The following is an 18414-nucleotide window of genomic DNA, read 5'->3' on the forward strand; positions in this document are numbered from 1 at the left end:
AATAACTGTGAGTTCTAGCTTTGGGAAGTGACATTTCTGGGACATGTAGTTTCTACTAAGGGGATACGAGTCGATCCTCGTAAGATTGAGGTGATGTTGGATTGGAAACGACTATGGAATGTATATAAGATCCATAGTTTTTTGGGGCCGACAGGATATTATCGATTTTTCGTAGAAGGGTTCTCCTTAATCGCAGCCCGGTTGACTAAGCTTATGCGTAAGGGAGTTCCTTTCACTTGGACTGATGCACAGCAATAGGGTTTTGATAAGTTCAACACCGTTTTAACTCAGGCTCCTGTTTTGATACAGCCTGAACTCAGTAAAGACTTTGTGGTTTATAGTGATGCATCACATGTGGGTTTAGGTTACGTACTGATGTAAGACGAAAAGGTGGTTTCTTATGCATCTCATCAACTCAACACTCATGAGGCTAATTATTCGATGCATGATCTGGAGTTGGCAGCGGTAGTCTTCACATTAAAAGTCTAGAGGCACTACCTGTACTGTGAGAAGTGTATTATCTACACTGATCACAAGAGTCTTATATATCTTCTCACCCAGAAGGAGTTGAATCTTAGGCAGTGTAGATGGGTTTAATTGCTTAAGGATTATGACTGCACTATCGAGTACTATCCTGATAAGGCCAATGTGGTGGCCGATGCGTTAAGCCGTAAAGCTATGACCGATCTGAGAGCGATGTTAGTTCGACTTAGTTTATTCGATGATGGGAGTCTATTGGCAGAACTTCAGGTAAAACTGACATGGATTGATCAGATTAGAGGTAAACAGATGGGGGATAAGCTCTTGAGTTGCATTTTCATCAGGTTGAGAATGATGTTACTACTGATTTTAGGATTAATAAGGATGGGTATTCTATTTTTGCGGCCGGATTTGTGTACCGAATGATGAGGATTTGAGACTGTTGGTTCTGAAGGAGGCGCATAGTAGCTCTTATACTATGCATCCTAGCGGGAATAAAATGTTCTACGATCTGCGAGAGTTTTACTAGTGGCTAGGGTTAATGAGTGAGGTTATTGACTTCTTGCTTGCTGTTTAACTTGTTAGAAGGTTAAAACTGAGCATCAATTACCTTCTGGTTTGCTGCAGCTGATTAAGATACCGATGTGGAAATGAGAACGAGTAACAATGGACTTTATTAGTGGGTTGCATCTAACACCCACTAAGAAAGATTCTGTCTGGGTTTTCATGGATCGATTAACCAAATCTGCTCACTTCATCCCGGTTAGGACAGACTTTTCTTTGCAAAAGTTGGCTAAACTCTACATTTCTGAATTAGTGAGACTTCATGGGGTACTTGTCTCGATCATCTCTAATAGGGGTCCTCGTTTCACGTCTTGTTCTAGAAGAAACTGTATAAGGCTCTGGGTTCAAGATTAGACTTCAGTACTGCTTTCCATCCTCAGACAGATGGTAAGTTAGAGAGGGTGATTCAGATACTAGAGGATATGTTGAGGATTAATTTTCGAGGCAGTTGGGAGGAGTACTTGCCGTTAGCGAAGTTTGCCTACAATAACAGCTTTCAGTCTAGTATACAGATGACACCTTACAATAGACTGTATGGTTGTAAGTGTTGCACTCCCTTATACTGGACTGAGTTGGGTGAGCGACATATTTTGGGTTCGAAATTGGTTTCAGAAACTGTGGACAATGTCTGTTTTATTCGAGATCAACTGAAAGCAGCTTCTGATAGGTAGAAGTCCTATGCAGGCTTGAAGCGTCGAAAGGTAGAATATCCCATGGGAGATCTCGTTTTCCTTAAGGTCTCGTGAAGAAAAAAGATTCTGAGCTTTGGTCGCAAGGGCAAGTTAAGCCCTCAGTTTATTGGGCCCTATCGAATTTTGAAACGAGTGGGGCCAGTCGCATATTAGTTGGGGCTACCTCCAGAGTTAGATTGCATTCATGATGTTTTCCACATCTCAATGTTGAGATGCTATCGCTCTGATCCCATGCACATTGACCTTGTGGAGGAGATTAAGGTTCGACCAAATCTAACATTTGAGGACAAGCCTGTTCAGATTTTAGATCGCGATAACAAGGTTCTACAAAGAAAATCTATTCCCTTAGTGAAGGAGCTATGGCGGAATCATAACACTGAGGAGGCCACTTGTGAGCCAGAAGATTAAATGTGTCAGCAGTATCCTCACATTTTCTGATCAGGTAAAATTTCAAGGCAGAAATTTTCTTTTAGGGGGTAGAATTGTAACGCCCCAAGTTTTAAATTTATGTTCTGATAAAATATTAGACACAACTGAGTATCTGCTTCAGTGGTTAAGTGTTCTGGGTGTGTGCGTGAGGTCCTAAGTTCAAGTATGAATGAAGCCTTAACTAGGTTCAATAGGCTTAATTTTAATTGTGTGTAAGCTTATGTTAGAATAGGCCTGCTTGTCTGGTGGTTAAGTGGAGTGTTAGTCTGCTGGTGGTCTTGTGTTTGAATCCCTGCGCGAGCATGGATAATGTTTTTGCTCCAAATTTTGGCTAGAGTTGTGCTGAGAGGGGATTCTGATTAGTGGGTTGTTAGTGGGATAGGGGCGAGAGATTTGTGGAGATAATGGGGGAAGTTATCAGATATTGCCTATTCTGATTGTGTTCTAAATTTTCGGCACCCCAATTTCCCAAAATATCTCTGTCGTTTCCCTATCCCTATTTCTCTTTTTGCTACTGTCAAATTTTCCTCCTCTTACTTCCTTTCTACGCAACGTTCTTGTCGCTTTCCTGGTAAGTTTAGTTTTGATAAACATCATTTGCATTTTGGATAAGTGTTAATAAAGATTCATATGGTGATTAGGGGTTTATCGAGGGGCTGATTATCATTCATCATCCTTTTAAGGGCGGGGAATTCCTATTTCAATAAAAGGTAATGGTTTCGTTGTTCAAATGATGTTTATATCATTTCGGGATTAGTTTAGTTTTGTTGGTTAAGCGATTAATTGAGTGTTATGTTACTTAATTAAGGTACTAGAGTGGTTGAAAGTGTGTAGGCATAAAAAACGACACAGGTGTGTACCCGAAAACACAAAAAAAGAGAAATCGTGAAAGCCAAAAAATGTTTCTGTCGACGCCACACAGGCATGTGGTCGCTCGTGTAGTAGGCCGTGTGACGAAACATGGGCGTATGATCAACGAGCCAGGCCATGCGCGTATGACGCGGCCGTGTGATGGCCAAGTAGGCCGTGTGTGACACATAGGCTAGGCCTATTTGAGCTGTGTGTGCCACACGGGCGTGTAAAACCACACGGGTGGACCACATGGGGGTGTGGGATTCTGGGCCAGGCCCTGTGATCCACATGGCCAAGGCCAATTTGGGCCGGCGGGCCCACACGTGCAGACCACATGGACGTATGACTCCAATTTTCTGAAATAACCCATAAGGTTGCAAGGGTCGCCCAAGCCAACTGTTACCTATCGTAGGGTCAGTAAGCATTACTTAGACCTCTAATTCTGTGATCTAACTATGAGATGTATGTATTAAGCATGTTACTCTTAGCATGTGTATCTGACCGATTGCATGATCTGTTAAGTTGCATTATAGCATGTCATATTGGTATGTTGCATTGCATCGAGAATTGGGTTAACGATATTTCGAAGGAAGTGCCTGAAAGGCTTTAAGCCTATTATCTGGCAGTTCAGCTGCATTGTTCTGTTTATGTGTCGCATTTCGGTACAGTATAGTGTGTAGGGTTGGGTGGGTTGATTATATCCCTACATGGTGTGTAGGGCTGGATGGAGATGGTGTGTAGAGGTTGGTGGGTAAGATTCTGATATTTCGATCTGCATTTCGTGTCTGATTGGGTTAAGGCCCTATTATATATATTTGATTCTGTAGAAGGCCCGAATTGATTCTAAGATGGGCTCCGGTCCCAGACTGTATTCTGATGTATGTTGGTATGCATGTTTATCTATGGGGATTACACACTAAGTTTGTGAAAACTCACCCTTTTCTATTTTATCTGTTCAGGTAATCCCCAGCATTAGACGGATCGGAGCAACGAAGGACTCACGGTGGCCACATGGTTTTCTTTTCACTTGGACTATTTTCTATTTACATATGATTTAATTTTTTTATTTGGGGAGAATTTGATGTAATTAAGGCCATTATGGATTTTTTCTTAATTTGGGATTTTGCAATGTTTTACGGTTTTCACTACTAATGGTAGGAAAAGTCAGGTTTTTCAAAAGGACCAAACATTTTACTAAACTACCTCGTACATTGATATAAGATAATAAAAAGTTATGTAAACGAAAGAAGAGTTTTTCTTTTCATCGCTACGATTTCAAAAGCACTATTATGTGACATCGCCAGATTCGGCCATAATGTCTAAGCTGGGTTTAGGGTGTTACATATTGAAATTAGTATTTAAAAATAAAAGTAAAGCTTGAAACAACTTGAAATAAAAATAAATGTGAGTAGGAGAAGAATCAAACCTGAGACTCAGATAAAATCATTATTATTTAACCATCTAACAAAAGAAACTTATGTATTGAAATTAGTAATTAAAAATAAAAGTAAAGCTTGAAACAACATGAAATAAAAGAATCAAACTCGAGACTCAGATAAAATCAGTAAAATCAAACTCGTTATGTTGCACTGATTCTGTATGGGGTTTGACTTCTCCTTTTAGTTTAATTCGTTGTTTCGTAAGTTCGGTTTAAAGTTTTGGTGTCGAAAGTTCTTCGACGTAACTTCAATTTTTGAATGTTAGTTTTTAACAATTTGATTGCGAGTTAATCATTTGTTGGACAATTACTTATCGTTTAGGGACGAAAACTTATCCTTGTGGCTTCTACTTCAAATCTGTATTAGGTGGGTACCGAAAACCCCTTATTATTTGAATTTCAGTCGTAAAAAAATAGGACTGTCGATGCCACATGGCTGTGTGCCAAGCCGTGCAGTAAGCCGTGTAAGCCATACGGCCATGCGTCAGGCCGTGTGACAGGCCGTGTAACTCACTTTTCATAAAAAAAGGGAGGCACACTGGCGTGTGTCTAGACCGTGTGTGGTTATGAGATGTGCAGGGTTCATACGGGCTAGTGACATGAGTGTGTGTCCAAGCCATGTAACTCACTGTTTGCGAATTAGGACCACACAGCAGGTGACATGGGCAAGTACACGGGGGTGTACCAGACTGTGTGAAGTCATATGGACCATCTTTCCGGGCCATGTGAAACCACACAGGCAAGTGAACATATATTTGGAATTTTTCGCTCGAGCCACAAGCGTTTTTCGAAACAAACGCAAGCCTACTATAAGGTCTGTATGATCTGAATTAGACTATATAACTTGATAATTGATGATCTGACGATGAACAACTTGGGAACGATACGTATGTCTGCTATGTTGAACCTAAGTATGTAGGATCTGTCACAACATAATGTGCTATTGTATTATGTATACGAATTATCTAGGTAGGATCTGTATTCTGTTAAGTTTGCTGATACATCTCTATGTTACTCTGTTGATGAATAATATGCAATATCTAAATATGTTGGATTGATGGTTACTGATTTGATTTATAACCCTCTACGTTACTCTGTTGATGAAGAATATACGATATCTAAATATGTTAGATTGATTGTTACTGATTCTGATTTATAACCGTGCATGTGACTTCATGGCAAATCTGATATGATATGTTGAGGTTTGATAAGTCTGTTTTACAAAACATGGACTCCCATGTCTATTGATTCTATTATTGAATTATAGCATGACTTACATGCTTACCACTCTGATTCTGTATATGCATGCCATGACACATTGCATGAGATTTGGGTTGATGTGAAAGGAGGGAGTTTTTGGCAGTTTAATGATCTGCATTATCTAGTGGTTTATCCACAATTCTGTTCTGACAGTATGGTTGTAATATAGTGGTTTGACCACATATATTTGATATGGCAGTTTTAACTACGAATATTCCGGTGGCACTATCCACAATTATTTGTTGGTGTGATTTGGCTAGATGAGTTCTGGGGGAACTCTATTTCGGTGTGTAGTGGAATTGGGTAGGATGTTTTCTGATAAATCTGCATTCTGATCTGTTTGAAAAACACTGTATCTACATAAACATACATACTTCACTCTATTATGTTCAATTCTACTCTGCTCTGTTCTCTTATGTTCTGCTCTGCTTTGTTCTATTCTCTTATTTTCTGCTCTGTCCTATTCTGGTTGGGTTGTGTTGTTCTATTATATTACACTTGCTATTAAGTTCGCTGTGTTTATTCTAATTTATATACTATGTTTTGTTAATTATAATTGGTGTTGGTTATACACTAGGTTTTATAGTTCACCTTTTGGTTTTATCTTTATGTGTTTAGGTAAGTCTCTAACTTAGGACCGAACGGGGTGTGGGAGTTCAGATTGTTTTGCAATAATGTAGAAATGCTTGATCTTGTGGGTTTTAATCTATTTCTAAGCTTGTTTTGGTTTTTTCTAAATTCTTCAGTAGTTGATAATTTTTAACATAAAACTACAAAATCACTCAAGTCAACAAAATGAATTTCGGTTTTCAAAATAAAATCTGAAAAGATTTTCCGCTAATAGTCGAGTAATATTTGAACGTTTTTGGATACTTATTGAAATTAGTTTTTGATGTGTCGATGTAACTCCTCCAGATTTAGTCTTAACTTCTATGCCAGGTTTGGGGTGTTACATTATTATATATTAATGTTTATTATTATACTAATTGAAATTTGCTCTAAGTCCCTATACTTTTCGTACATTTAGAAGTTAGTCATCCTACAATATTATATAATACTATATCATAACATATAATATATAGTTTATATATATGCATCAATAATTAAACATTATAATATCATGCAACACTATATCTTTTATTATAATCTATATTTACACTATTAATAAAATTCTAAAGTGTGTTGGTGTCACCCTCAACTAGCTCACCAACTTGGTTAAGTTACAAGAATGTCATTCCGTAATTAAAATAAGTAATATTATTTGATGGTATTTAAATATTTTCACTTTAAAAAAGACAAGTAAAAATATGCATATAGTGGGATTTAAACCCACCTTAATTGCATTAGTAAAACATTTAATTTATCACTCAACTAAAGTTTTATTTTTATATTTTTATACATTGTAATTTTATTATGCACACTTTATTAATAATATATTTGTATTAATAATGTTTTTTATTGAGCTGGTGTCACAAATTAACTCAACATCGACTCTAAATTAATGACAACTCCATGATAAATAATTTAATATTTTTTTCATTTTAATAACCTACAAATTTCATGTGTTATTATTAATTAGTTTAAAATCATATGTTTCATTATTTATTATATGTTATTTTTAAACAGATATTTGTGTTCTAAATTTTTTGTTCTACATCCATACGAATGTGATACGATTTCTAGCTATAATAATAGTTATATATGTATTAATATTTTTAGTAATAGTTATATATTTTATTATTGTTCTGTGTATTAGTAATACTAATACATTATAATATATTATATTATATATTAGTAATAGTTATTTATATTATTTTATTTTATTTTATATATTAGTAATATATTAATTTAGGACATCAATTTAATGTCAGCTTAGTTTATCAGTTTTGGTTTTAGTAATAGTTATATAACATATTATACTATCATAAAAGTTTAATTTTATAGATTTTAATAATTAATAATTCTTAATGTTTATTATGCATATATAATTATAGCATTTAAAATATTTTACATTAAATTAATTTTTTTAAAAATTTATTTTACTTTATAATTTAAGATAAAAAAAATTATTATTAATTACATTTCCTATTAATAAAATTTTAATAAAAATAATCATTTATTTATATTTTATTTTAAGTAATATCATAAAATTGTATTAATTATTAATGTTTATTATGATTGTTCAGTTATAAATTTTGGCTTTCTTGGGCTTTGGGTAGGATTTATCTAGGCCTCGAGCTCAAATCTATTGAGGCCTTGGGCTTTCTCGGGTTGGAATTTATTATGGGCTTGGGCTTTCTTGAACTTGGATCGTTACGGACTTAGATTGACAAGGGTGAGCTTTTGGGCTCGACTCTTTTTTACCAACTCTACAAATCATGCAATGTGAAAAAATAAATTTAAACTAATTTTTTTTCTTTTTTCTCCTCTTTCCTCTCCAAGCCTAGCTCTAAGGGTCGTTTGGAGGTATAGCCGCCCAGGGTCCAAGGCTGAAAAGGGTCCAAAACATTGTTTTTTAGTTTTTAAGGGGCTTAAAAAAAATTTATCTTTTAAAGGTCAAAAGAATTTTTTACCAACTTTTAAGGGACCCAAAAATATTTTTTTAGCTTTTAAGGGCCCCAAAAATTTTTTTTACCAACTTTTAAGGTACCTAAAAATTTTTTTCTCTAACTTTTAAGGAACCTAAAACCTCGTGTTATTGTTTTGCCTAGGACCCCAAAAATGTCAATAATGAGCTTGTTCCTCTCCTCATGTTTCTTTCCTTCTTTTTGTTTTTTTTTTCTATTTCCTCCTCTCTCCCTCTCCCTCTCCCAACCGTTTCATTAATGGTTAGTACTGCTCAACTTTGTTATGTATAAGAAAATATGTACATTCCATGTGTTACATGCAATGTAGACCAAGAAGGTGGATTTTACAAGAAAAATCATATATCCCAGTACCCTACTTGCAACGGTAGGAGCTTAATAGCACACAGAGATGGACCAAACACCATGTGAGCAGTTTTTACCTATATTTATTATTATCCAAGAAAGTTGGGTCACTAGTTCCAACATATGACTAATATGGTTAAGCTTATACTTCACTACTATGCATTTTGTCAATGAACCATATTTGTGTGTAATTATCCTTCCTAATTTGCTACCCAAGTGTTCTACATTTAGAATCAAGGGCGAAGTTAGAAAATCTTTTTAGAGGTCAAAATTAAATTTTAATTTTTACGATGGTAAAAATGCAATTTTACCATTTTAATAGTCTATATCTTTATAATTCTTAAAGGATTGAATCAAAATTTTATCATTTTTAGGTGGGTCAAAGTAAAATTTTACCTTTACTAATTTAAAATTTTAAAGAATTTACAGGGCTTAAATAGAATAATTTTCATTTTAAGGGGAGTGGGGCCCCTGCTAGCTCCCCTAGCTACGCCTCTATTTGGAACTTTTGATAAATCAATTGATAACTTTTCAAGATCATGCCTGACTCTTTGATCTGCCTCACTATTTTTGCTTGACATGTGAAAAACCTACAATGAAATACAAATCCTCCATCCAAGTGCCTGCATCCCAAGAAAAAGGCTATTCAAAAAATTAATTTTCATTGAAACTAGATATTAAAAAAACCTAGGATGAGAATAAATTTTGAGGTAAAATTCATACCACCAAGAATCAAAGTTTTTTGAAGGACTAACAACATCAAGATAATATAAAAGTAAAAGAAAATATTGTTGGAAATTATCCATGAAATTTGAAAGTGCATGACCCACATTCATTGACCCAAAGAGACCTACTCAAAAATTTATTAGCCTGATAACAATTAATGGAAACATAATAAGAAATAAATACAGCCTAACACAAAAACTGTTTATGATTTAACAGACACGGAATTAGAATTTTGTCTCACAATCTATGTAGTATTAAGTGATTTCTTGGGCTCAATCTACCAAAGTCAGTCTAACTTTCACAAATTGAGAATTCACAATAGAAATTCTCCAAAACACTGAAAATAAAGTGGAAACAACTCAAAATGAAAGAGCAACTAAAGAACAAAAACATGCCACAAGAAAGAAAAAGGACGCCAAGTGTTTGAGTAAATGCTCTCAATAATATTCAATTACTATGAAGGATTACGACTAAGTGATTACAAATGAAAGGGAAGAGCTCTATTTATAGTTAAGCTCCCAAAACTAATGGTACAATTTGAGTTACATCAACTGTCAAGATTAGAGCCTATCTACAATTGAGATGCTTAAGGGATTGACTCAATCCTATAAGATTACAAAATCAAATCTTATCAGATTGCATCTCTTCTAAAATTAATTCCCCTATTTACCATGGTTGCCCAAAATTTCCTTAAGTATGTCACTTGACCACCAAGGCTTCATGTAAATGGACTTCTCCACATGGTCCATGAATCAAGTCAATTCAAGTGGGTCAAATGAGCCCTATTTAATCAATTGACCTCTATCGGACACTTTGTGGGCATTCGTCACGGGCTCGAATCTGCGACCTATGACATTCTCCCTCATCCATTCTCACAACACCCTCATTGAGTCCTCAGAATAACACTAGTTTGACTCGCCTTGAAACTTTCTCGATGCCCTAATCGATTCTTGACTATCCTCTCTGTAGGTAGTCTAGTCCTTCAAAACACTAGCCTCAGCTTCTATCATCTCCTAAGTCGAACCGATCCCCTTCTCTTTGGTACATCTCATTCCCAAGATCCTGCCTCTCTTACTTTCCCACATTGTGTGATACATCCACGGATGGGGTGAAATTTATTAAATTTCATTCACCGAAGCTGTCAATTTTCAAGTTTAAGAAATTAGAAGATTTGTGACGATTTTTTGGATAGGATCTAGGCATTTTTGGGTTGATATGTCTCATGGAATTTGAATATCTATCTCTTATCTTCGAAACACACTTTGAATCACTCGATTTCGAGTTTGGAAGCTCAAGTTATGACCATTTTAGTGAAGACTATGCGAACAAAATTTCTTGACGAGATTATGACAAGAATTATGAGTTTTAGGCTTTTAATTAGAGTTTAAATCATATTAGGTTTAGGTTTTAGACTTAATTTTTATTATGTATGAGTCCAATATTGTATTTATAAACTCCTATTATTTTATTATTCTGAATTTATTATTATTAAGTATTTTAAGTTATTCAGGAGTTTTTGTAAATAAGAAAGTTTAGTTTAAAACTATTTCTTGTTTAGGTTAGTTAGAGTTCTTATATACTTAAGAGTTTTATATATATTTATTTAGATAGCCTATATAAGGGCTTCTTCATTTTTTATTAAGAAGGTAACTATTTTTCATTAATAAAATTTTCAACTTTGGGAGTTTGTTTCTTGTGCAAGATTTCTTTCTTGTGATTTTTAAAAGTAGTTTTCTTCTTGATTTTCTACAAGTAGTCGTGGGAATTCATTCTCCATCCTTCAATTTGCTAGGAATTATTTCTTGGAGGTTGATTAGAGTCATTAATTGAGTTTGTTGGGATTTATATCTCTATGGGTTCAATTGGATTTTATCCTTCAATCCATCATAACCATCGGTTTATTCAATCCATCTTCCACTTTTAGATTTTGTATATTTATTTATATTTATTTTTTGTTTTTTGTTCTCAAATTTCTGCTTTTACTGTTTTCGACTTCTTTATTTCTAAGTTAACTTATTTCTTCTTTTCATATCAGATCCAAATCTTTCCTCCTTAAGTCAAACAACTTGAATTTGATCATTCTTCCACTTCTTCCGCTTCAACCCGTATCATTGTGACTTGCCTCGGTCGAGGTCCCCTTGATATGCACAAATAGGCTTCAGTTTGCCCACATTGAACACTAGGTTAACCTCAAGTTTTCTCGCCAACTCCGGTTTGTAAGCCCTTTAACTTATCTACTTCAAAACACTTAAAGAGCCCCTATGTCCTTGCTAAACCAATAGTAAGTCAAAATGAAAAACACTAGAAAAGTGTTTGAGATGTACCTCACTTGTCATATTTACTTGATCTGACCACCTAGTTTGCATCACTACTTTGCCCCCAAAGTCTGATGCATAACCCACCTCTCAGATAGGTACACCAAAAATATAAGAAATTAAATTGATAGTGTCCACAAGTATACAGGTCAAATTGTAATATAGTATATGTGTACAATGGAACACAATAAATATTTTGAGGATTGTACCCTAAGGAGGATGGAATAAATCTATAGAAAATCTCTTTACAATAATAAATCTATATAGTAACAATTAAATCCTATATTACGAAAAATCATAAAAGATATTAATAAGAGAATTTAAATAACTAAAATAAATAAAAGAAAAAAAAACTAAATTGATTAAACCAATCAAGTAGATTAACTCGTTTTAGGGTTTGTAATTAACTTCAGATTAGGGTTTTCGGGTGGATTAGCTATCAATTAACCAATTATTACCTCCCGACCTCTAACAGATAATTTGATTGGCTGATACTCACTTATCTCCTAAGCTCACTTTCTCAACCGGGATAAACTATGATTTACTCAGTTAGACTTATCTCTCGATCTCGTTTAAACTATGATTACTTCATAAGGATGTCAAGCTTAGGGTTTCAAAACACATAATCTATACCGACTACTCCTCTCGAAAAACCCTAAATCATTCATTAATCACATCCCATCCACTCGTTAATCTTACCTAAGGGATTTTTCCACTCATTTTATTTATAATCTCAAACTCAAATGAATAAAACATGTAATTAACACGATTGAATTGAAAGAGAAAAGACGTTAGAATAATCCTAGATTTGATGTCAATTGAAGAACATAGTAGAAAATCTCTCGATCGAGATAACGTATGTCGTCTTTCGTAAAGGAAAATAACTAAAATACTTTCATATTATAAAAGAACTCTTGGATCGAAATCGATTCCAAGAGGAAAGAACAAAGAGTTTATGAAAGAAAGAAAGAAAATTAAGTTTAACCCTACTTCTAATCTACGAGGGTTTTGAAGGCGTCTAAGATGACTTAGTTACATCAAACCCCTAAAGTCTTATTTATAGGAGTCTTGGTTATAACGTCCCCTAACCCTATACCGTCACCAGAACAGGGTTACGAGACATTACCAGTCAGTACAGTCCAATTCCGGTCATTAATTAAAATAAATATTCACACACATCCTAGTTTTAAGATGTCGTCCCTTTAATGGGCCCTCGCGGTCCAATATGAATAGTAAATTCAATTTGGGACTAATTTAGAATCACTACGAATTCTTAGTAAATTTCAAAATTCATACTACATACCGTTGCCAACCATAATTTACTCATTTCATCAATACTTCTATAACCTAAATGACTCTCATAAAACGTCCTAGGTACATGCCATTATCAATACTCAACATACTTTACCTTAATGAATTCGGGATCGTCTTGGGATGCTGATTCAACGTACTATCTTTACTTAACCTGCACACGGAAACAAACCGTACGCTGAGTATGGTATACTCAGTGATATTTTTATAATCCGAACAATTAATAATATAACAAATACTTAAGATCATAATAATAATTACAATTATTCAATTATTTATTCATAGATAAATTTCAACTACTTACCATATAAATTTTATACAGTTCATATAATAAACACAATAACATAATTGTTCAATTCTTAAATAAATCCATTACTATTTACTCCGTTCTTTCACTTTCTATTCGGTATAGCTTTCCTTAATTTACTCACAATTCAATATCATTAAACTATATTCAACTATATACTTATCAATCATATTCCATTTTAATTCATTTCAATAACAGTCAATTTCATTTATATCGTATCAACTTACTATCCCTGATAGCTTTCAGTATATACATACGATTCATATATCTCAAATCACATTTCAATTCATCAAGTGGCATCATATATCATCAATTCGAACTCCAATCATTTCATGAACCTTTGGTTCATATTTTCAATTTCATATCTAAATTTTCAATTCTCAATTCAATTTCTCGTTTCATTTCAATAGCTTGATCAATCAAATTTATTCGATTTATCTTTCACTTAGTTACCCCTATTAACAAACCCGGACTTTGACGGATACACGGATTCCAACCCAAACACACCAGTACGGCACATTGTGCCTAAAACGGTACATAATACCTGATCAGAGTAAGACACATAAAGTGCCTAAAACGACACACGAGGTGCCTGATACGACACACGATGTGCCTGATATGACACATGAGGTGCCTGATACGACACACGAGGTGCCTAAAATATGACACATAAAGTGCCTGATCGATAAAGCCGGCAAATCCCGTACACTTCCAGATCCTATGGCATGCCAATTATATCCGACTCAGCCCGACTAGTTAATAGGGTATTTCATTCACTTTCTCAATTTAATAATTCTTTCATCAATATACCATTCTGATAATCACATATATTCACCCATTTTTACAATTCATACAATTTCATTCAATTCAACAATATATTTCAATTATTCACATTAATTCATAATTCAATACAATTCAATTCACTTTTCAATATCAAATATTCAAATATCACAATCTCATATATTCATATCAATTTCCTCATATTTCCAATCAATATATTTTTCAATATAAAATTCATTCAATATTCAAATTTCTACATAAATCATGTATATTATATAATTCAATCAAAATAATTTCAATCAATAAAAATTCAATAAATTCATCGCATACCAAAATCAATCCATTCCAATTGTAAAACATCATAATTCTAACACTAACAATTGCAATATGTATATAAATATAACAAATAATAACAAAGTTCGGATTATAGAAATACAAACCGTAGTTTTCGAGCTAACTCCCGTTGACTTTGTCATGTCCTTTCTTAGCTGAGGTTTCCGGTACCACATTGACTACGAAATTAATACAATTCATAATCATTAATACATTACTAATTCATATCTTGAGTTACAGAATTCCAAAATTAAGATCCGCTAATTTTTCCTGAAACTAGACTCACAAATCTTCTTACAATAAAATTTTCAGAATTTTTAGTTTAGCCATTAAGTACAGTTTATTCTTTAAATTCACCCCTATTCTGCTGTCTGACAGTTTCGTCCCTTCTTCACTAAAAATTAATTATCTCATAGTACAGAACTCGAATAATATTCTCGTTGATTTCTCCTGAAAATAGACTCATTAGGGATTCTAAAAATATAACTTTAAGCCTCTAATTATTTTTCTTCAATTGTTAGTGATTTTCCAAAGTTAGAACAGGGGAACCCGAATTCATTCTGCCCTTGTCTCACAAAATTCATTATATCTCATAATTTACAATTCAATTGCTTATATCGTTTCTTTTATAAGAAACTATACTCAATAAGCTTTAATTTCATATTTTATTCATCTTCTAATTCAATTTATATAATTTTTTATGATTTTTCAAAGTTAGACTACTGCTGCTGTTTAAAACAGTTTTAGTGCAAAATGTTGATTTACTTTAATTTCAATTTAATCCTAACTAAATTCTCTTACTTTTCTATCTTAATTCATACTTTATTTCTATTCAAATTTTGTCCAAACTCATACTTAACTATTAAATTTCCAGCATATTTTCATAATTTCAAATTTATTTCCATTTAATCCCTAAAACTCAAAACTTATAGCTTAGTTTACGATTCAATCCTTTATTCAATTCCAATCAAAATTTCTATCAAATAAACCCCCAATTCCATCATTTTATTCAACATGAACCAAACATAGAAATCTAATGATTTTCAAAATTTCTACTTAAAACAAGTACTATTTATCTCTAGGATTCCAAAAAACTCAAAAATCATAAGAAAATGGGCTAAATTGACTTACCAAATTAACTTGGAACCTTTAAAGCCTTATTTTCCCTTTTTCTTTTCTTTCTTTCTTTCTCCCCTGTTTCTTCTCTGTTTCGTTTCCTGCTATTCTGTTTCCTTCCTTCTTTTTATTCTTTTGTTTCTTTCCTTTATTTCCTTTTTATTTACTTCACTTTTAATAATAATAATTTAATATATATTTTAAAACATAAAAATCTCAGATTTTTATGTTTATGCCTCCTCATTTAGGACAAATGGCATAATTGCCATTTTGGTCCTCTTCATTTTCTTTTAATCTACAATTTAGCTTTCATCCTTTATTCAATTTAGTCTTTTTTCTTAATTACTCTTAATTAAATTAAATTCACTTAATTAAACTCTAATTAACCACTCATTTTACTTCGTAAATATTTTTAATAAATATTTACGAATCCGTTTTTCAGAAATGGAGACCCGAAAATACACTTTTTTGATAACGGTAAAATTCGGGTCGTTACAATTCTCTCCCCTTAAGAAATTTCGTCCTCGAAATTTGCCTAAAAGAGAGGTGGGGGTTCAGTGATCTCACTGTTTCTTTCGGTTCCCGTATTGCTTCCTCAATATTATGACATTACCGCTCAGGCTAGTATCTCAACCGGCTCTTTCTCATACAATAGATTGCGTCAAATCTCAATATCCTTTGTCGATATAACATGTAAAAGATTTGATCTCTATAATCTTCTGAGCTTCAAATCATGAAAAATTATCATAAACTTTCTGTAACTTCAGAAGCAAAACCAAACAATATTTTACCGGTCTGAATTTTCTACAACTTCACATTGCCCAACAGAACAAGAACTTAATTTCTCTTTCAACCCGATCTTCAAAATGTTCTTCCAAGGTGAATCTCTAAGAAATACCATATCACTAACAAAATACTCAATATCCCAACGTTTCAAGTCTATATATAATTTCTGTTTGTCAAAACTACTTTCAATCTATCTCGAATTACTTCCACTTTTCTTCAATTTCACGAATCAAACAGCTCCGCATATTCTTTTTCAAAAATAGAGATAATTCCAGCTTAGTTTCCATAAAAATTCTATCCCATTTCCATTTTGATGTCACAACTGGTTGTAACAGTTCTGAAGATATTTGTACCTAATATAAACATTTATATGCAAATTCAAAGTATTGGTTTTCTTTTCCCAGTCTTCAATACATCTGTCTCAAATCACTGTACATCTTATTCTTCTAGAATGCATAGACATAGTACTACTATAATTTCATGCAAATTCTCCTGTATAAGTTCTGAATCCCTCTGTTCAGCTTTTATTTCTAAATAGCAAACAACCATCATATCCAATCCGAAATGTTTAATCACTATATCCATTTAACCGATAACTCATTACCACATTTCTGAACTTGCAGACCTGCTGTAGGGAAGTAAGTTTAACCTTTATTTCAACTAGAATTGAGCGATCATCAGATAATGACAATCGAGTGTTCATAGCTCATAATACAAAGCAAAACTTTCAATTCTGAGTATTCATAACTCCATTTGCTTTTTTTCTGGATAATATTCAATTATCAAATCATGATCCTTTAGTGCAAAGACAATAGCTACCACTTCCGAATCATGTATCAAATAATTCTTCTCATATAATTCTAACTTTCCAAAACATAATTCATTAATTTTCTTTCTTGCATTAAAACACTGCTATCCCTGTAAATCACAAGTTTCTTCATCGGATTTCAGACTAAACCAGAACTAATGCTTCAGTTAGCTGAGCTTTCAACTAATCAGAACCTTGCTAATGTCTATCAAATTATTCCAATTCCACATCTTTCTGTAATAACTGACTAGTTTTAGAAAACCTTTGATTTCAAATATATTTTTCACTATCATTTCAGTTACAAAATCTATAGCACATTCAACTTCTTCAATCAACAGTAGTTTGGGCAACTCTTCTGGAAACACATTAGAATTCTCTTGCACTATTGCCACTGATTTAAACCTTAACTTAAATACTTTATTATTCAATACATAAACAAGGTAAATACCATGACCCCTTTCCGGCATATATCTGTGTTGGCATGTTCAATATCACAATAGACAATTAGCTCAATCTTCTCTAATTCAACAAAACATTTCATCATCTTCATCTTGCAACATATTATACTTCTGCTTATAATTTACCACCATATCATGCAGAATTAACCATTCCATTATTGAGATTATATCAAACAGTAAGAACATCAAATCCATCAGAAAACAGTAGTATCATTATCAAACAGTTCCTGTAGATTTTTTCAGCCCATAAATACTAATCTGAAAAATTTAATGCTTCAATCCAAAAATTTCAGCAAACTCAACAGACAAATCTTTAATAGATACTGAACTTATGTAATCATAGGAATAGTCAAACCAAGATCAATTTAAAATAATCATATTAGTGTCGATAAAGAAGAAAGTACCTGTAATGACATCCGGTAGAGATAAATCTTCTCATATACAATTAACATATACCCTGGCTGATGTTCATTCTCCAGATTTTACAGTGAAGTCATTTGTCACACTTCGGCTTTCACTCGTATTTCTGAGATGACAGGGTAACCTACCTCTGTTAACTACATTACTCGGTCTTGAACTCTGAATAATGTTTTTTTCAATTTTCTTCAAGCAATCACTAAGATAATAATCAGGAGAATCATGTCTAACACATATTCCATTCCTTATTCTATATTCTTCAGCTTCTGTCTTCATTTAAACCATCTTCAAACCATTTGTATCATACAGTTTCTATCGGAATATACCCTCTGATATATTTATTTAATCAAACAAATTCCCTTCATACCATTTGTTATGCTCATACATCATGACTTAATCAAATCGTAAACTA

This window comes from Gossypium hirsutum, chromosome A10 (assembly GCF_007990345.1).
Source record: "Gossypium hirsutum isolate 1008001.06 chromosome A10, Gossypium_hirsutum_v2.1, whole genome shotgun sequence".
Lineage (NCBI taxonomy): Eukaryota > Viridiplantae > Streptophyta > Magnoliopsida > Malvales > Malvaceae > Gossypium > Gossypium hirsutum.